Raw genomic sequence first — 22012 nt, forward strand, 5'->3', positions numbered from 1 at the left:
CACCCTAGGGCGGCGCGGCCCCCCTTGGCCGCGCGGCCCTGTGGTGTGGGCCCTCGTGCCGCCTCCCGACCTGCCCTTCCGCCTACTTAAAGCCTCCGTCGCGAAACCCCCAGTACCGAGAGCCACGATACGGAAAACCTTCCGGAGACGCCGCCAACGCCGATCCCATCTCGGGGATCCGAGAGATCGCCTCCCGGCACCCTGCCGGAGAGGGGAATCATCTCCCGGAGGACTCTACGCCGCCATGGTCGCCTCCGGTGTGATGTGTGAGTAGTCTACCCCTGGACTATGGGTCCATAGCAGTAGCTAGATGGTTGTCTTCTCCCCATTGTGCTATCATTGTCGGATCTTGTGAGCTGCCTAACATGATCAAGATCATCTATCCGTAATTCTATATGTTGCGTTTGTTGGGATCCGATGAATAGAGAATACTTGTTATGTTGATTATCAAAGTTATATCTACGTGTTGTTTATGATCTTGCATGCTTTCCGTTACTAGTAGATGCTCTGGCCAAGTAGATGCTTGTAACTCCAAGAGGGAGTACTTATGCTCGATAGTGGGTTCATGCTCGCATTGACACCTGGGACGAGTGACGTAAAGTTCTAAGGTTGTGTTGTGCTGTTGCCACTAGGGATAAAACATTGATGCTATGTCTAAGGATGTAGTTGTTGATTACATTACGCACCATACTTAATGCAATTGTCCGTTGCTTTGCAACTTAATACCGGAGGGGTTCGGATGATAACTCGAAGGTGGACTTTTTAGGCATAGATGCGGTTGGATGGCGGTCTATGTACTTTGTCGTAATGCCCAATTAAATCTCACTATACTCATCATGATATGTATGTGCATGGTCATGCCCTCTTTATTTTGTCAATTGCCCAACCGTAATTTGTTCACCCAACATGCTCGCTTGTCTTATGGGAGAGACACCTCTAGTGAACTGTGGACCCCGGTCCAATTCTCTTTATCGAAATACAATCTACTGCAATACTTGTTTTACTGTTTTCTGCAAACAATCATCTTCCACACAATACGGTTAATCCTTTGTTACAGCAAGCCGGTGAGATTGACAACCTCACTATTTCGTTGGGGCAAAGTACTTTGGTTGTGTTGTGCAGGTTCCACGTTGGCGCCGGAATCCCTGGTGTTGCGCCGCACTACATCCCGCCGCCATCAACCTTCAATGTGCTTCTTGACTCCTACTGGTCCGATTAAACCTTGGTTTCTTATTGAGGGAAACTTGCCGCTGTGCGCATCACACCTTCCTCTTGGGGTTCCCAACGGACGTGCCAACCACACGCATCAAGCAAATTTCTGGCGCCGTTGCCGGGGAGATCAAGACACGCTGCAAGGGGAGTCTCCACTTCTCAATCTCTTTACTTTGTTTTTGTCTTGCTTAGTTTTATTTACTACTTTGTTTGCTGCACTAAATCAAAATACAAAAAAAATTAGTTGCTAGTTTTACTTTATTTGCTATCTTGTTTGCTATATCAAAAATACAAAAAAAATTAGTTTACTTGCATTTACTTTATCTAGTTTGTTTTATTTACTGTTGCTAAAATGGCCAACTCTGAAAATACTAAGTTGTGTGACTTCACAACCACAAATAATAATGATTTCTTATGCACACCTATTGCTCCACCTGCTACTACAGCAGAATTCTTTGAAATTAAACCTGCTTTACTGAATCTTGTTATGCGAGAGCAATTTTCCAGTGTTAGTTCCGATGATGCTGCTGCCCATCTTAATAATTTTGTTGAACTATGTGAAATGCAAAAATATAAAGATGTAGATGGTGATATTATTAAACTAAAATTGTTCCCTTTCTCATTAAGAGGAAGAGCTAAAGATTGGTTGCTATCTCCGCCTAAGAATAGTATTGATTCATGGACTAAATGCAAGGATGCTTTTATTGGTAGATATTATCCCCCTGCTAAAATTATATCTTTGAGGAGTAGCATAATGAATTTTAAACAATTAGATACTGAACATGTTGCTCAAGCTTGGGAAAGAATGAAATCTCTCGGTTAAAAATTGCCCAACCCATGGACCGACTACTTGGATGATCATCCAAACCTTCTATGCAGGACTAAATTTTTTTTCGCGGAATTTATTGGATTCAGCTGCTGGAGGTACCTTTATGTCCATCACTCTTGGTGAAGCAACAAAGCTTCTTGATAATATGATGATCAACTACTCTGAATGGCACACGGAAAGAGCTCCACAAGGTAAGAAGGTAAATTCGTCGAAGAAACCTCTTCCTTGAGTGATAAGATTGATGCTATTATGTCTATGCTTTTGAATGATAGGACTAATATTGATCCTAATAATGTTCCATTAGCTTCATTGGTTGCACAAGAAGAACATGTTGATGTAAACTTCATTAAAAATAATAATTTCAACAACAATGCTTACCGAACAATTCTAGTAACAACTATAGGCCATATCCTTATAATAGTGGCAACGGCTATGCTAATTCTTATGGGAATTCTTACAACAATAATAGGAGTTCACCCCCTGGACTTGAAGCCATGCTTAAAGAATTTATTAGTACACAAACTGCTTTTAACAAATCTGTTGAAGAAAAGCTTGGGAAAATTGATATACTTGCTTCTAAAGTCGATAGTCTTGCTGCTGATGTTGATCTTTTGAAATCAAAAGTTTTGCCTAATGAGAATCATCATAATAAAATTGTTACTACAACAAATGCCATTCAAGTTAGAATTAATGAGAATATAAGATTAATGGCTGAACTGCGTGCTAGGTGGGATAGAGAAGAAAATGAAAAACTAGCTAAAGAGAAGAATGTAGCTAAAGTTTGGACTATTACCACCACTAGTAATGCTAATGCTACACATGTTGCTGCACCTCCTACTAATACTAATAAAAGAATTGGTGTTAGCAATGTTTCCACTTCTAATGCAAAGCGCGAAAAATTGCCTGAAACTGCTAAACTGCTCGAAACCGCTCGTGATAAAGCTGCTGAAATTTTTTCCAACATTGGGGATGATGATCCCATTGCTTTAGATTATAATGGTTTGAATTTTGATGATTGCCACATCTCTGAAGTTATAAAGTTCTTGCAAAAACTTGCTAAAAGTCCTAATGCTAGTGCTATAAATTTGGCTTTCACGCATCATATTACAAATGCCCTCATAAAAGCTAGAGAAGAGAAACTAGAGCGTGAAGCCTCTATTCCTAAAAAGCTAGAGGATGGTTGGGAGCCCATCATTAAGATGAAGGTTAAAGATTTTGATTGTAATGCTTTATGTGATCTTGGTGCAAGTATTTCTGTTATGCTTAAGAAAATTTATAATATGCTTGACTTGCCACCGCTGAAAAATTGTTATTTGGATGTTAATCTTGCTGATCATTCTACAAAGAAACCTTTGGGTAAAGTTGATAATGTTCGCATTACCGTTAACAATAACCTTGTCCCCGTTGATTTTGTTGTCTTGGATATTGAATGCAATGCATCTTGTCCCATTATATTGGGAAGACCTTTTCTTCGAACTCGTTGGTGCTATCATTGATATGAAGGAAGGTAATATAAAATATCAATTTCCTCTCAAGAAAGGTATGGAACACTTCCCTAGAAAGAGAATGAAGGTACCTTTTGATTCTATTATGAGAACAAATTATGATGTTGACACTTCGTCTCTTGATAATACTTGATACACACTTTCGCGCCTAGCTGAAAGGCGTTAAAGAAAAGCGCTTATGGGAGACAACCCATGTTTTTACCTACAGTACTTTGTTTTTATTTTGTGTCTTGGAAGTTGTTTACTACTGTAGCAACCTCTCCTTATCTTAGTTTTGTGTTTTGTTGTACCAAGTAAAGCCGTTGATAGAAAAGTAAGTACTAGATTTGGATTACTGCGCAGTTCCAGATTTCTTTGCTGTCACGAATCTGGGTCCACCTCCCTGTAGGTAGCTCAGAAAATTAAGCCAATTTACGTGCATGATTGTCAGATATGTACGCAACTTTCATTCAATTTGAGCATTTTCATCTGAGCAAGTCTGGTGCCATTTTAAAATTCGTCAATACGAACTGTTCTGTTTTGACAGATTCTGTCTTTTATTTCGCATTGCCTCTTTTGCTATGTTGGATGAATTTCTTTGATCCACTAATGTCCAGTAGCATTATGCAATGTCCAGAAGTGTTAAGAATGATTGTGTCACCTCTGAATATGTTAATTTTTATTGTGCACTAACCCTCTAATGAGTTGTTTCGAGTTTGGTGTGGAGGAAGTTTTCAAGGATCAAGAGAGGAGTATGATGCAACATGATCAAGGAGAGTGAAAGCTCTAAGCTTGGGGATGCCCCGGTGGTTCACCCCTGCATATATCAAGAAGACTCAAGCGTCTAAGCTTGGGGATGCCCAAGGCATCCCCTTCTTCATCGACAACATTATCAGGTTCCTCCCCGAAACTATATTTTTATTCCATCACATCTTATGTGCTTTTTCTTGGAGCGTCGGTTTGTTTTTGTTTTTGTTTTGTTTGAATAAAATGGATCCTAGCATTCACTTTATGGGAGAGAGACACGCTCCGTTGTAGCATATGGACAAGTATGTCCTTAGTTTCTACTCATAGTATTCATGGCGAAGTTTCTTCTTCGTTAAATTGTTATATGGTTGGAATTGGAAAATGATACATGTAGTAATTGCTATAAATGTCTTGGGTAATGTGATACTTGGCAATTGTTGTGCTCATGTTTAAGCTCTTGCATCATATGCTTTGCACCCATTAATGAAGAAATACATAGAGCATGCTAAAATTTGGTTTGCATATTTGGTTTCTCTAAGGTTTAGATAATTTCTAGTATTGAGTTTGAACAACAAGGAAGACGGTGTAGAGTCTTATAATGTTTACAATATGTCTTTTATGTGAGTTTTGCTGCACCAGTTCATCCTTGTGTTTGTTTCAAATAAGCCTTGCTAGCCTAAACCTTGTATCGAGAGGGAATACTTCTCATGCATCCAAAATACTTGAGCCAACCACTATGCCATTTGTGTCCACCATACCTACCTACTACATGGTATTTCTCCGCCATTCCAAAGTAAATTGCTTGAGTGCTACCTTTAAAATTCCATCATTCACCTTTGCAATATATAGCTCATGGGACAAATAGCTTAAAAACTATTGTGGTATTGAATATGTAATTATGCACTTTATCTCTTATTAAGTTGCTTGTTGTGCGATAACCATGTTTACTCGGGGACGCCATCAACTTTTCATTGTTGAATTTCATGTGAGTTGCTATGCATGTTCGTCTTGTCCGAAGTAAGGGCGATCTACACCGAGTTGAATGGTTTGAGCATGCATATTGTTAGAGAAGAACATTGGGCCGCTAACTAAAGTCATGATCCATGGTGGAAGTTTCAGTTTTGGACAAACATCCTCAAATCTCTAATGAGAAAAGAATTAATTGTTGTTGAATGCTTAAAGCATTAAAAGAGGAGTCCATTATCTGTTGTCTATGTTGTCCCGGTATGGATGTCTAAGTTGAGAATAATCAAAAGCGAGAAATCCAAATGCGAGCTTTCTCCTTAGACCTTTGTACAAGCGGCATAGAGGTACCCCTTTGTGATACTTGGTTAAAGCATATGTATTGCGGTGATAATCCAGGTAGTCCAAGCTAATTAGGACAAGGTGCGGGCACTATTAGTACACTATGCATGAGGCTTGCAACTTATAAGATATAATTTACATGATGCATATGCTTTATTACTACCGTTGACAAAATTTTTTCATGTTTTCAAAATCAAAGCTCTGGCACAAATATAGCAATTGATGCTTTTCCTCTATGGAGGACCATTCTTTTACTTTCAATGTTGAGTCAGTTCACCTATTTCTCTCCACCTCAAGAAGCAAACACTTGTGTGAACTGTGCATTGATTCCTACATACTTGCATATTGCACTTATTATATTACTCTATGTTGACAATATCCATGAGATATACATGTTACAAGTTGAAAGCAACCGCTGAAACTTAATCTTCCTTTGTGTTGCTTCAATACCTTTACTTTGAATTATTGCTTTATGAGTTAACTCTTATGCAAGACTTATTGATGCTTGTCTTGAAGTGCTATTCATGAAAAGTCTTTGCTTTATGATTCACTTGTTTACTCATGTCATATACATTGTTTTGATCGCTGCATTCACTACATATGCTTTACAAATAGTATGATCAAGGTTATGATGGCATGTCACTCCGTAAATTACTCGTGTTATCGTTTTACCTCGCTCGGACGAGCGGAACTAAGCTTGGGGATGCCGATACGTCTCCGACGTATCGATAATTTCTTATGTTCCATGCCACATTATTGATGTTATCTACATGTTTTATGCACACTTTATGTCATATTCGTGCATTTTCTCGGAACTAACCTATTAACAAGATGCCGAAGTGCCGCTTCGTCGTTTTCTCGCTGTTTTTGGTTTCGAAATCCTAGTAACGAAATATTCTCGGAATTGGACGAAATCAACGCCCGGGGTCCTATTTTGCCACGAAGCTTCCGGAAGTCCGAAGAGGAGACGAAGTGGGGCCACGAGGTGGCCACACCCTAGGCGGCGCGGCCCCCTTGGCCACGCGGCCCCGTGGTGTGGGCCCCTCGTGCCGCCTCCCGACCTGCCCTTCCGCCTACTTAAAGCCTCCGTCGCGAAACCCCCAGCACCGAGAGCCACGATACGGAAAACCTTCCAGAGACGCCGCCAACGCCGATCCCATCTCGGGGGATCCAGGAGATCGCCTTCGGCACCCTGCCGGAGAGGGGAATCATCTCCCGGAGGACTCTACGCCGCCATGGTCGCCTCCGGTGTGATGTGTGAGTAGTCTATCCCTGGACTATGGGTCCATAGCAGTAGCTAGATGGTTGTCTTCTCCCCATTGTGCTATCATTGTCGGATCTTGTGAGCTGCCTAACATGATCAAGATCATCTATCTCGTAATTCTATATGTTGCGTTTGTTGGGATCCGATGAATAGAGAATACTTGTTATGTTGATTATCAAAGTTATATCTACGTGTTGTTTATGATCTTGCATGCTTTCCGTTACTAGTAGATGCTCTGGCCAAGTAGATGCTTGTAACTCCAAGAGGGAGTACTTATGCTCGATAGTGGGTTCATGCCCGCATTGACACCGGGACAAGTGATGTAAAGTTCTAAGGTTGTGTTGTGCTGTTGCCACTAGGGATAAAACATTGATGCTATGTCTAAGGATGTAGTTGTTGATTACATTACGCACCATACTTAATGCAATTGTCTGTTGCTTTGCAACTTAATACCGGAGGGGGTTCGGATGATAACTTCGAAGGTGGACTTTTAGGCATAGATGCGGTTGGATGGCGGTCTATGTACTTTGTCGTAATGCCCAATTAAATCTCACTATACTCATCATGATATGTATGTGCATGGTCATGCCCTCTTTATTTGTCAATTGCCCAACCGTAATTTGTTCACCCAACATGCTCGCTTGTCTTATGGGAGAGACACCTCTAGTGAACTCGTGGACCCCGGTCCAATTCTCTTTACTCGAAATACAATCTACCGCAATACTTGTTTTATCGTTTTCCGCAAACAATCATCTTCCACACAATACGGTTAATCCTTTGTTACAGCAAGCCGGTGAGATTGACAACCTCACCGTTTCGTTGGGGCAAAGTACTTTGGTTGTGTTGTGCAGGTTCCACGTTGGCGCCGGAATCCCCGGTATTGCGCCGCACTACATCCCGCCGCCATCAACCTTCAACGTGCTTCTTGACTCCTACTGGTCCGATTAAACCTTGGTTTCTTACTGAGGGAAACTTGCCGCTGTGCGCATCACACCTTCCTCTTGGGGTTCCCAACGGACGTGCCAACCACACGCATCAAGCCCCCCCTCGCCTCTCCGTCGACACGAGGAGCTTCGCGGTGAGCTCCTGAGTCGATTGGCGCCCTCCTCCTCCCCGGATTCTTCCCCTAGCTCCGCCTCCACGCGAGCCTGCACGCGCGGCCGTCGGACGTCGTCGCCGGCGACGCTCCGGCGACAATTGGTGGGCGGCGCCGCCACCATTTGGCTCCCTGCGTCGAGCCGAGTCCGTTGCCCCCGCGCACGCACCCGATTTTGGCCTCAATCGGCCAATTGCTGCGGCACCTGAGAGATCAAGGTCGTGCTGACGTCAGCATGACGCAATAAAGCCTTTTTTGTTTTCTGTTTATTTCAGTAATTCATAAGTAATTTATATTAATTCAGAAAAATACAAATTTATATATCAATTTGATCAGAAAAATATTTCCTATTCGCTTATACATGTTTCATACATGGTTGAACACATTAAATGTGGAGCTTAGTAGAAAACCCTAATCAACCCCTCTCAGATGTCGGGGTCCGATGCCGGAACCCCTTTAAATTGACGATGCACCTAGGGTTTATTCAATTCCATTAATATGACATATCATTCATACTTGTATGCGCATTGCATCGATGCCATGTGTTGATTGTTATTTCTCTATTTCTAGTGTTTGCTTCTTCGCGGTCGATAGAGCACGAGTCCGAGACGATGAAGATCAACAACACCGAAGATCAACACTCTTCCTCCGACGAACAAGTCAATCATGGGATCCCCGAAGATCCATATTGGTTTGTCAGGGACAAAGGCAAGCCCTAGCCTGGTTCATATATGATTTTGAAATGCTTTTACTCTGGTTCCTACATATTGCATACGATTCAACTGTCTTTTATCGATAGGTAGAGTTACCCTATCTATTGCATGTTCCACCCTTGTAGCCTCAAATACCCTGATCCACTGCTCCTAGCATAACTAGGTTTGGCATGTGTGCATCGCTAGAGCCTTTATATCTTTATGCTTAGCCATGCTTAGTTTGTTACGCTACTACTCCGGTCTTCGGACTGGAGCCTTACAATGAAATGAATCTAGCATGACAGAGTTGACGTGGTAAGTGTAGAGATGTTGATAAACATGATTAAAGGCTCAGACGAGAGGCCACATTGGGATGTGGTGGGTTGTTTCGTTTCTGCCGACCCTAGGAACCGAGTTCTCGCCTCTTGAACCAAGACCGAGCGTACAACCACACGAGGCCCTATTATGGTACCCTCTCGACTCACTAACTTGCCTAGTAGATTCCATGAGTCACATAGTTTGCGCGTTACCTGGTCATATGCATTGCATTTTTCTTGGGGGTTAAAGGTACATAACAGGTAGGTAAGCGTGGCCTTGGTGGCTGGGGGTTGCGGCCTCTGGGGAAACCCACCTCGCCTCACATCGTTAAGGACCGACTTCGGGACTTGACCCGTTACGGCGGAACAATCCTTAGCGCGTGACTCATGGTCTCGGCGACGACAAGGTAAAGGTCGTGGTCAACCACCCTCTGCCAGCTTTCCAAGGAAGAGAGCTAATGGTCCTGGCATTAAGAGTCGGTTGGTACGTGTGGGTAAAGTTGTGCACCCCTGCAGGGTTATAATCTTTTCGAAAAGCCGTGTCCACGGTTATGGACGACTTGGGAACGGACGTGGAGATCATAGAGAACATGAACCTAATCGTAAAACTTGGCAATCAATGTGTGTTTACGGATACCTTCTCCGGGTGTTGAGGGGGTAATCCGAGGATAGTGGTTCGAGATGATGAAGATTGGTGGATACAATATGATGATCAATAGAGATAGAGACATCGCTCTCTTATCCCCTTTTAAAGGTTCTGAGTAGTCGAGCTTCTCCTCTCCCTTGTCTTAAAAGGAAAATTGGCTTTACGCAAAAGAAGCTCTACAGAAAGCCCGCATACCCGCTTTGCTAAAAGGTTGTACTAAGTCTTGCTGAGTCCCTGTACTCAGCTTTGCATGCTTTTGTTTCAGACGAAGTTGCTCCAACAGATGGTGGTTCCTAGTCGACATCGACGAGTAGCTTGGGGTTCCCAGGTGGCAGCCTGGAATCTATGGGCTGGGACGACGCCGTTATGCTCCTGGCCTCTTAGGCCTTTTGATATCTTGCTATGTCTAATAGCATAACTTTGCTTCCGTTGATTGATGTATGTCAGGTCAGTGACCTCTACTTGTAATACTTTGGTTCTTCGCTCAGTTATGAGCTTGTATTACTTCTTGAGTCGTAGAGTCACTGTTATGTTACCGATTCTCTCACTGTAATCTCTCGAGCTCTAGGTTAGGCTTATGTCAGACGAAGATCTGGTATTTGTCTAACCCTGATCCCAGGGGTGCCACAACATGTTTCAATCGCTGGACAAAAAGTGTAGAAAAAGGAAACTGAGCAATACCAAGTAGGATGAAGCAGGTGTGCAGAAAAAGGGAGTTGATACATGCATTTTACATCAGTATTGTGACACATATTATTAGTTTTGAATGCATATTTGCCATCTGCGTTTGTACACGTTTCTTAAAAAAAAACTAACATAGCTACAGTCACACAACGAGAGCACAAACTTTAAAATCATCACAAGCAACACAAATGCAAGCACATCTATAATAACTAAATAGGAGCAACCCACTAAAGGTATACGACAACAACAAAATGTTACGGAACCCCAAACCGTACACATGAAAAACACATGTGGATTAAACCATTCAAGCAGCCATGGGCGGAGCCAGCGTTGTAATTTGGGTGTACACATCACCAAAAAATCAATAACCGACATGTTACGGGACTTTGGTAATAATTGTTTGCAAAAGACAACATCTCACAAGCCATGTTCCTCGCCTCTCTCGCCCCTCGAAACAGCGACACTCTCCCCTCTCTAGGTCCTAGCGACTACACCACGACGACGCACGCATTGCACAGCCCGCCAACGCCATGCTTCCGTGGATCAGTTAGTTAGTCCGCAGAATCGCAGATCGACTGCCGTCGGTTGTCCGTAGTTGCAGCTCGCATGGCTTCGAGCTCTCAAAAAACAGCGGCGCCTGTAACGTAGTGTGCTGAGCTCTATCATTGACTCGTTGTGTTGAACTGCAGATGAGCAGTTGGTTAGGAATGGCTAATTGGAGTACGAATAGGCTTTCTACGCTTTGCATTGATGGGTCAAATAGTTGTTTGTTTAGTCCTTGGAAAAGCTATCAACCTACAACATATACGTACATACTATTTCTTTTTGGTAAAAATAATAGGTGTACATCCATGTATCTATGTAGCTCCACTTACGCGAGCATCACACATGTTGCGCTAGCATTAATTCTCAAGGCGACGAAAAGAATTGTGAAAAAAAGGAGAAAAATCAAAGTCCTCCAATTCTGAGAACTGTATGTATGTGGCGCGGGCTCTCTAGGGAGTCGATCCGCTGAGGAACTAGATAGAAACTGAATCCTATTTGGTTTAGAATTTGGGTCTGACCTGGTTTGGGCGTTGGTGTATTTTGTACGTGCATAGTATAAAGCACGGAGGTAGACCGTGAGGTGGTGAATTTCCCCAAAGAATCGACCAGCTCACGGTTTGGGTTAGAGAAAAACCGACTCGGTTCGGTTGTCCATCCATCTCATCAACAATAAATAAGAGTAGGAAGAAGGGATTGAAGATTGAGGCTGTTGTTTTTTCATGGCACGCGGCGGCGGCTGGATCTCCCTGCCGGCAGAGCTCATCAAGGAAGTCTCCGACCGTCTGCCGGCCGACGTGGACCAAATCCACATCCACCAGGTATGTTCCCACTGGCGCGCGTCCACCGCCCCGCTCGCAGCCTGCCGTCCCTGGATCGTCGCCGGCCACGACCGCCACCGCAACCATTATAGCGTCATCAACCCCATCGGCGACCACTCTTTCTGGCTGCCCCGTGGTGGAACAAGGATCCAACCCCGGGCCCATGCCCCGGCGGGCGTTCCCTACTGCTGCGGTATGCCCTGCGGCTGGCTCGCTCTCACCGACGACCTGCGATCCCCCACCAGGCTCATCCTCTGGGATCCCCTCTCCCAAGCTGAAATACCTCTGCCCACTCTCACCACCGTCGCCCAAGTGTTCCTCTCCGGAGACCCCCTCACCTCGCCATCGTGGATGGCGATTGCGAGCCAGAAAATCCCCCACGTACAACTGGGGCAGAGGTTGTTCTTTTGGCGTCCTGGAGATGCAGCCTGGACCTCTCAACTCGAGTACCCCAACGGCAGGATCGAAGGCGCCGCCTTCCACCACTGCAGGTTCTACATCTCCACCAAGAACATGACCCTCGACATCTTTGATCTCCAGCAGCATCCTCCCAAGCGTTTCCCGAGGATAAACCTTTATCCTCCTCTGCAAGCGCGGTATCGACGCGTCCCTGGGAGGCCGGTGCCGCACGTGGTGGCCTGGAACAACCAGATGTTGCTCGTCATGGTGTACCGTGGGCTATACAACGCCACAGTCCTCGCAGAAGTGTACTCTCCGGATTGGGCTGCGCAGCCCTCGACCTCCAGGAGAAGGTGACAGATCTTGGCGACTACTCGCTCTTCCTGGGCCGAGGTGACACGCTTGCTCTCTCCGCAAAGGAGTTCCCTGCCATCAGGAGAAATTGTGTATACTTTGTGGAGCACGATACAGCCAAGCATGATCGGTGGCTTGTTGTCTTTGATTTGGTGTCAAACGCTTTGGAACGAATTCCCCACCCAGAAGAGCAGAGGGAGGGCGGCAGCAAAACCAGTGGCTGGTTGGGCTATTCTTGGTTCTGTCCCAGAAGACCTTTTGTTCAGGACCAGGAACCTTTGTGAAGCTAATTAGGGAATTTTAGCAGCAACAAGCTCTCTATGAATTTATTTTATTTGTAATACAATCATCATTTTGGCAGCAACAAGCTTTGTATGAATTTATTATTTACAATACAATCATCATTTTAGCAGTAACAAGCTTTCTATGAATTTATTTTTTATTACTTGGTTGATTAGGAGGAGAATTTTTTCATATTAGAGTGACCTCCTTTTTAGGCAGTCTGAACATCACCAATAATAGATGTTGTTGCCCCAGATATTGGACCCGGCAATTATGAGATGCGGTACTCCTCCAATCAATCAATCAGACATAAATTCAACTTCTGCATTTTCTATAGAACTATTGTACCAATTCTCTATATATCTTGAGCGCTTGCTAATTATTATTCTAAAGTCAGATTAGCTCAACAGGCTTATCTTTAGGTCAACCCTTTTGTTCTTTAGATTCTGAGCAAGTTTCGTGTTTTGGATAGAACATTGCATCATTTATCATGTTTGTATTATGGCCAGGATAAAGGTGTATATGGATTCTTGTTAGTGGCGAATGACATTGGATGACTGTAATATCATGGTTTATTGTTTATGATGATGAACCTATCTTTACAGTGAATCTCGTGAACTGCATGCCTTCTAATTTTGCTCAAGTTGTCACCAGGCCACATGTCTAATTCTACCTACAAGTATAGTTTTCCAATTTGTATGGAACATGTAGACTTGTAGGAAAGATTAATAGTTACTAATGTAGCTGGCAATGATTCACTGCTGACAAGGGAGTCAGATTGAGAATTGAAGAACCTGAATGAATTATATCTAGCCAATCTAAAGAAAACAACTGTGCAATACTATGGGGCTTCCCAGGGCATGTGGACTTTTCCACCACTAGTTATCCTACCCCATGCCGCTGACTTTGGGGCCTGCTTCTTGCTGGGCCTGCTTTGATAGAGGGTGTGCCTCTATATTTCATGCACCTGTGGTCTCTGGCTTCCCCCGTTACATTGGTCCTCTCGACCATGACGAAATCGGCTCCTGTTCCCGCAGCAACCATATAGCTCGAGAGCATCACCCAAGAACCATGGAGGAGTACAAGTGATTAAGTAGCAACTTTATTTCTTTTCAGCGTATAGCTTCACTTTGCATTTGGTTTGGTGTAACTATTGTTTTCTTTTTCTTCAGCCTTTGTGTTCATTAGAACCTCAAATGGACATGATGCTATTGGATTCAAGTCACAATTCAATGATGATTGCATTTGAGTAATCAGGTTCTTATGTAATATGTTGATTTCTTTATTTAACTGTTTTGTTGTCTAGATGCGTTGGTTACACTAATTTTGCAATTCCTGTTGCCTAGCATTTTACAATTGTAAGTTCCTAGAAATGCAAGCGGTAATGTGGCAAAATTTAGTTGTACTTTGTGTGGTCGTTAGGTTGCTGCTTATATCAAAGTTATCATGTTATTTCCACTAAGGTGCATATGTATCTAACATAAGAATTTTGTCAGATGATAGCTGTTTTTTTCCGAGGAACACAGTACAAACGCAGACGCTCACATACATGCGCATACACTCACCCCTATGAACGCACACACGCACACCCTACCCCTATGAGCACCTCCGGAATACTGAGCCGGCGGATTGGATCTTGAAATTGATGAAGTCACCACAGGCGCCTCGCTGTCGATGGGTATTGATAGTTATGGAAAATGTGTCATGAGCATTGTTAATGGTCTTTTGGATTAGTCATGGTCAATATTTTTTGAATTTCTTAGGTGGTTAAATTGTGCATAACTCAAACAACAATGGTGACCAGGCCCCTAGTGTTGTCGGTGGATGCATGCATGAAAGATGCAGATGATAGGTGGGAAATCGGGCAACCTGAGGAATCGCAACCACTCCGTCGACCACCAGGTGATCAATTCCCCTGCATAAATCTCATTTTACCCTTGATTTGGTACATGGCATGCTCAACATGGGTTTTCGGATCTTTGAAAAGCACAACAAAAGGCAAAACTTGTGTTTGTATGATGCATAGGCTACTGGAATGGTAATTGTACTTTTCCTGCTTTCTGCCGTTTGGCGTGCTTACCTGTTCTCATATTTGGTTTTAATTCATTTAATATTTGGGCTGACCAGAGCTCAGAAACCAAAGATCGGTGCATTTTCTCATTTAAGTTTAAAACAGTAGTAGTGGAGTTAAAACCTTAAATTTATTTGCTATAGTGGAGCATAAGAAAATATCATTTCACACATATTCTAATATAGAACTTTATCTGGCTGCGTGCAAATGAAGCTTATAGTTGTGGATTTCAGAAGTTAGCTGAGTATATTTCAACATAGGTGATGTTGGTTCATAGAAACCCACTTTATCGTTCATCTCCTATGAATCTGGCTGCGTGCAAATGAAGCTTATAGTTGTGGATTTCAGAAGTTAGCTGAGTATATTTCAACATAGGTGATGTTGGTTCATAGAAACCCACTTTATCGTTCATCTCCTATGAGTTACTTCCTGATTTACCTTTTTATTTCTGAAATTCTAACGTGGCTTCCCTTGACTCGTTGCTCAGTCCCTCGCAGATTCAAGAACTGATCATGTATTCAATTTTTTTTTTTGCTTAAGATATGCTCTTGACTATTTGGTGAAGCTAGATCTAAAAGTCGAAGTGAAGCTCTAGTGCTCATAATAACTTGGAAGTTTTTCCCCTGCTCATCTTTCTGTTCATGGTACCATGACAAAGTAAATTTCTGCACCATGAGAGAGTTCGAGTAAATGCCCCTATACCTGATATGCGAATCCTGTTAAAGTTCAGTTGTCAAACCACCAGTTTGATGAACTCTCTTAATGCAAGATGGGGAGCCGTATGCACATGAGAGTTCGCACTGTGCTGAGGCGGCCCAGCTTTCTGGGGCAGGTCGTGAACGGGTGTCCTCTGCTGTCCGGTCAGCGTTTATGTCGCAAGTCCGGGTGATCTCATCACACTCACAGCGGCCGCCATGACCGGTGAGAAATCAAAAACTGTTGCCACAATCAAAATATGCCATTTACTTATCATTGGTATGTAATAGATGAGAGTTCGCACTGTGCTGAGGCGGCGCAGCTTTCTGGGGCAGGTCGTGAATGGGTGTCCTCTGCTGTCCGGTCAGCGTTTATGTCGCAAGTCCGGGTGATCTCATCACACTCACAGCGGCCGCCACAACCGGTGAGAAATCAAAAACTGTTGCCACAATCAAATCCATATGCCGTTTACTTATCATTGGTATGTAATAGATGACTAAATTGTACCCCTTGATATTTACACAGCTTTAAAAGGAGCTTAATTTGTAATAGGGGGCAAAGATTTACAGTTATACAACTCTGGCGAATTCTGAATAGATGTACATTATATACAGCCATGAACCATGCATTAACTAACAGTAAGTCTGGATATTTACCAGTCAAACTGAAACTAAAGAGCAGCACATTGTGGAGGTGCATTATAAAAAAGAAGTAAAAGTAGGTTCACAAAATTGGACAAATTAGCAGCTTTATATCTCAATAATTTGTACATGGCAATGCTTCCTGAATCTGAGTTCTGACCTGATGCTTGAATATACTTACAGGTGTGGTTTATGGGGTATACTTTGAGACCCCAGAGTTGACTGAGCCAGGGAAAGGTTTACCAGAGACATGCTGCTTTTGCTTGAGCACGGTACAAGGCCTGGTTGAGTGAAAGTGTGAGAGCAGCACCAGTTAACAGGATTGGGTTCATGGCATGCGAAATCTGCTTCATCAGGTTCATGTAGCGGACCAGGTAGTAAACCCGGCTAGAAACTCAACTGGTGATGTTAGTACACGAATGCAAATTTTGCAAAACAGAGACAGTATTGAGACATGTGCTTCGCACCTATTTCTGTACTCAATAACGTCAGAATATGTTTTTGGAAGCTACTTTTATAGGTGAAAAGATGGTCGGGCAAATAGTATACAACATTACTTGATTATTCTCATAGCTTCAACCCAGATTAAGAGAACTCCATCCCCTTTTTTTAAGGGAAAACACACTGCAATTTTATTATATACTAGGAAAAATGTCCGTGCGTTGCACCAGGTGGGCATGCGATTACTACAAATTGTTTTTCCCAAATATTTGTTTAGGCAATGGTGAGTTTCAATGTTATTTGGTAATCAGGTTTTTGTAGGGGCACAGTGTTCTTTATGGGCATGCAGCTGTTCTTGGCACGTTGTGCTACCGTCAAAATGGTATGCTATTTTTCACACCATCAAAAGCACGCAAATGGTATGCTAGGTAGAAGTAAATGAAAAGTGAACTTGTCTACAAAAATATAAAACTATTTGGATGAATTAACCAGAGTTGATAGAACAAATAACAATTGACCGAAGTTAATAGAACAAATAATGGTACGAATTCAAATGTAATATATAAAACCATAAAAATGCCAATTGCAAACTTTTGAGCAATGCGAGTGTTAAAATTGCACATTTTCCCATGGGAACACCAAGATTTATCATCTACATATACAGAATATAAAAGGAAAAAAAGAAACTGAAAAAATATAAAGTACGGGACCTACTACTCCTACTTAATTAAACTAAGCTTCCTGCTCCTGCGAGTACCAATTGCTGAAGCTCTTGGAAAATGATATCTCCTAGCCTAGCTTCAGAAAATAATTGACGATTGTCACCAAAGACATCAAACTTAACGTTGCTTCCAAATCCTACTTAATTAAACTAAGCTTCCTGCTCCTGCCAGTACCAATTGCTGAAGCTCTTGGAAAATGATATCTCCTAGCCTAGCTTCAGAAAATAATTGACGATTGTCACCAAAGACATCAAGCTTAACGTTGCTTCCAAATGCTTTAGCAAGTTAGCATGAAAAAAATCGAACCCCTTCATGCATTTTGATCTTGTGGAGTTGCAGTTTAGAAGTATGTCACTATCTGGGCATTGTATCGTCGATTGACACTTAATAGTGCAAAAGGTTTAGAAGGATTTCAAAAGCTTCATCACTAAGCAGCTGAGAAGTAGGTGACATCAGCAAGAAATTTGCGGCGCCGATGCATGTTGCCTATCATCGTGTGGCGCAGACTTCCCATGGTGAGAGGTTGCTCCCGAAGTACCTCGCACCCAATCTTGTGTTGCATATGCGCAACCTCCCATGATTTGGGGTTACAAAAAAAGAGGAAACATATGTCTGCATTGCATTCATGCATAGAAAATACGGGGAATTTTCGCGCTTTCAAGTAAAACATGTCACAGTAACTGAAGTTTCACTTGACTTGGTGGAATTGACGTAGCTCATCAAATCAAGCGCTATAAACCTCAATGTGACCTTTGCTAAAATCTTGTTTTGGGTAGAGATGATTTGATCTAAGGGGTTAGATCAAATGGAACTAAAACCAACACAAAAACACATTAATCAAGGATCAACTATTTTTATCTTATAAAAGATCATAATATGGTATTCCTTGCAACCATATATAGATATAGAGCAACCATCAAAAAGGATCATAAGAATGAATCAGGAAACCATTCCTGACTTATCTTTTCCTTATTCTTTATCAAATCATATTTCCACCATGATCCTCATGGTATATCTCAAACTCAATTCTTAAAACCATGTCAAAGACATTTCATAAGTTCTACTTCAAACCTTGAATATTCCAACCTTGTTATCCACATATCAAACTCCAGAGAAGAGAGAGATATCTATTAGAGAAGCCATATCAATATTTGAGATAAACCCTTGGATACATTTCCATAGGCTCACATCATCATCATCCTTAAGAATAACCTAGGATATTATTCAAGACATTTCCAAGTGAGAGAAACCATTGATGTCAACCTTAGCTTTACCTATTTAAGAATCAAGAACAATCTTTGAACTAAAGTATTAGGAGATAAACCATTTCATCTGGGAGTGGTGAGATAACCAAATATCAAATGGAATAAGACAACATCCATGAGTTGATGAAGTAAGGATGAGACTAATCCAACTAAACCAGATAAGTGAAGCCTTAGCCTAGATACCTAAAGAGATCTTGTGAGTACACCATAAACCCTAGGATAATCCATTACTGTATAAGAGAGCTAACGCCATGTTGTTACACTCAAGTTAGTTGAGCCAACACTTGAATTTTAGGGAGAGAACTATTTCATATATACAGATAATTATATCATCATTCCTTGGGAAGAACTCTAAGTTATTATCTCAGGAATTCCCCTGGGATATAAACTGAAAGGAAGAGATGTCGCCTAGAGGGGGCGGGGGGGGGGTGAATAGGAGTTTAAAAACTCTTGCGAATTTGTCTGGTAAGAATGCGGAATTAAACTAATGTTTAGTTTACAAGCACAAACCTAAATATGCTAAGCTCAACTAAGTGTAACTATAACAACTAGAGCTAAGCAAGATAGGCACAAGATATATGTAGCACAAGTGATAGCAAGATATATGTACTTCAAGCTCGATGGCTATCACAAGGAAAGAGAGCTCGGGTATAGAAATAACCGAGGCACGCGGAGACAAGGATGTATTCCCGTGTTCCCTTCCTTTGCAAGAAGGTACGTCACGTTTGGAGAAGTGGAGGTCCCACGAAGGATTCCCCGCGCCACGAAGGCTCACCCTATTCTCCGAGCCACACCCACGAAGGATAATGGCCCTTTCCTTATGGTTAGCTTTTCCTCCGCTCCGGAGATGGCAAGCTCCACAACCACTTCACAAGCTCCACGAAGGAGAAGCCCGAGCCTCTTCACAATCTTCCTTGAAGAGATCACCGGAGCACCAACCGCCAAGCTAACTAGGAGGTCTCCCTCCAAGAGTAACAAGCTCACGGTCTCTCACTCGAACTAATCGTGGTGGAGAGCTCAACATTATGCAATGATGCAAAGCAAGAACACTAGAGGTGTTCAAGTCCTTCACACTCAAATCCCACCCAAGCAACAAATGCTAGGATGAGATTGGAGAGGAAGAACAATGGGGAAAGTCAACAAAAGACTCCAAGATCTAGATCCAAAGGGTCCCCCTTGAAAGATCGAGATGTCGCCTAGAGGGGGGGGGGTGAATAGGCAATTAAAAACTCTTACGGATTTGTCTTGTACGAATGCAGAATTAAACTATCGTTTAGATTACAAGCACAAACCCTAAATATGCTAAGCTCAATTAAGTGTAACAATAGCAACTAGAGCTAAGCAAGATAGACACAAGATATATGTAGCACAAGTGATAGCAAGATATATGTACTTCAAGCACGATGGCTATCACAAGGAAAGAGAACTCAGGTATAGAAATAACCGAGGCACGCGGAGACGAGGATGTATTCCCGTGTTCCCTTCCTTTGCAAGAAGGTACGTTACGTTTGGAGGAGTGGAGGTCCCACGAAGGATTCCCCGCGCCACGAAGGCTCACCATATTCTCCGAACCACACCCACGAAGGATAATGGCCCTTTCCTTATGGTTAGCTTTTCCTCCGATCCGGAGATGGCAAGCTCCACAACCACTTCACAAGCTCCACGAAGGAGAAGCCCGGGTCCCTTCACAATCTTCCACGAAGAGATCATCGGGGCACCAACCAAGCCAACTAGGAGGTCTCCCTCCAAGAGTAACAAGCTCACGGTCTCTCACTCGAACTAATCGTGGTGGAGAGCTCAACACTATGCAATGATGCGAAGCAAGAACACTAGAGGTGTTTAAGTCCTTCACACTCAAATCCCACCCAAACAACAAATGCTAGGATGAGATTGGAGTGGAAGAACAATGGGGAAAGTCAACAAAAGACTCCAAGATCTAGATCCCAAGAGTTCCCCTCACTAAGAGGAGAAATTGATTGGTGGAAGTGTAGATCTAGATCTCCTCTCTTAGATCCCTCAAGAATGAGCAAGAATCATGGAGGGAGACAAGAGAGAGAGCAAGTTCTTCAAAGGCAACAATGGATGAGTGAGAATGGGAAGAACTAACTTGCTCAAGGTGGAAGAAGGGATATTTATAGCATGGGAGGAAAAATAACCGTTGGGGAAAAAGTCAAGCAAAGACGCGCAGGAAAAACGCCCCAGCCGGCGCACAGGCCGGCCGACCGGGCAGGAGCCGGACTGGCCGGTCACCGGCCCGGCCGGACCGGGCCACAGGCCGGCGGGACGGGAGCAGACCGGGGGAGGCCACAGGCCGCGCGGGGGCGGGAGAAGGCCCGGCCCGGCAGGGAGGCCGGTCGGCCGGGACGCATGCCGAGCAGGCCGGTCGCAGCCGGGAGCTGGGCCGGACCCAGACCGGCGGCCTTACAGCAGCCGGCCCTGTTGGCATCAGTGCCATGGCCGGCGCGGACCGGGCGGGCCGGCAGGTGGGCCGGTCAGGCCGGTCGGCCGACCGGCCACTACCTCCCCTTTTTATTTTCATTTCCTTTTTATTCGTTTCCCTTTTTCTTTAATAACTAATGCTCCCGAACTCCGATTGACATGAAACCAATTTTGTTGGAAATAGGGAGACTCCTCACAGAATATTTTAGAAGATTTTAGAGAGGGTGTCTCCCACCGTCAAGAAATGGTGAAGACGTTCAAACTCGAAAACGCAATAGAAGATGCATGCGGATTCCGTTTTCGATGAACTTGGGCTTGTTGTAAAGCTAGCAACAAGCTCAAGAACCTCACACAGAGAAACACCAAGAAGCAATAGGGATATGAAAAGTATGCAAAGGATTGAGCTCCCTAAGACGATGCGATCAAGTTACCCAACCGAAAGCCCCTCTTAATAGTGTGGCTATCTATCCTATAATCCGGTCTCCCATCAACCACCTTGAGACCGGTAAAAGGAAAACCTAGCAAGGCCATACCTTTGCCTTGCGCATCCCGCTTGATCTTGATGATAGCTCTTCAAGCTCCACTCAAGCCGGAATGCCTCACTTGATCATCGTTGCTTCGTGAAGACTCACAAATGCTCCCCCATACATCATGATGGGAAAGCTCCATTGATGCACATCTTCACATGTCCATTATCACCAAATGGATGGCAAGCTTCATGCATGTGATCCACTTGAGATGCTCATCTTGAACTTTTGCCCAACTCAACCTTGTATCTTCTCATACTCTAACATAATATCTTGAGGTGTATATAAAGAATTCTTCACTTAGAATCAAGCTCTCAAGATCTTGATCATCCATTGCTTATCACATAAGATAGAGTATGGCTAATATTGAGTTCCACATAAGAACTCCATCTTCATTTCTTCTTCTTGATCATATCTTTCACCTGTACCTGCGCTAGACGAAACGGAAATCTTTCCAAACAAATCAAAAGAGAAAATCAAACTGAAATATTTCCAGAGAATAACAGACCTATACTCGACTAGCCGTCATCGCCAT

General features: G+C 43.2%; 1 pseudogene; it reads left to right on the forward strand.

Moving 5' to 3' along the window:
* The first annotated feature begins 11541 nt into the window (after positions 1–11541).
* Positions 11542–12757, forward strand: LOC124656064 (annotated as a pseudogene).
* Positions 12758–22012: the final 9255 nt, after the last annotated feature.

This window comes from Lolium rigidum, chromosome 5, assembly GCF_022539505.1.
Source record: "Lolium rigidum isolate FL_2022 chromosome 5, APGP_CSIRO_Lrig_0.1, whole genome shotgun sequence".
In the NCBI taxonomy this organism is placed as follows: domain Eukaryota; kingdom Viridiplantae; phylum Streptophyta; class Magnoliopsida; order Poales; family Poaceae; genus Lolium; species Lolium rigidum.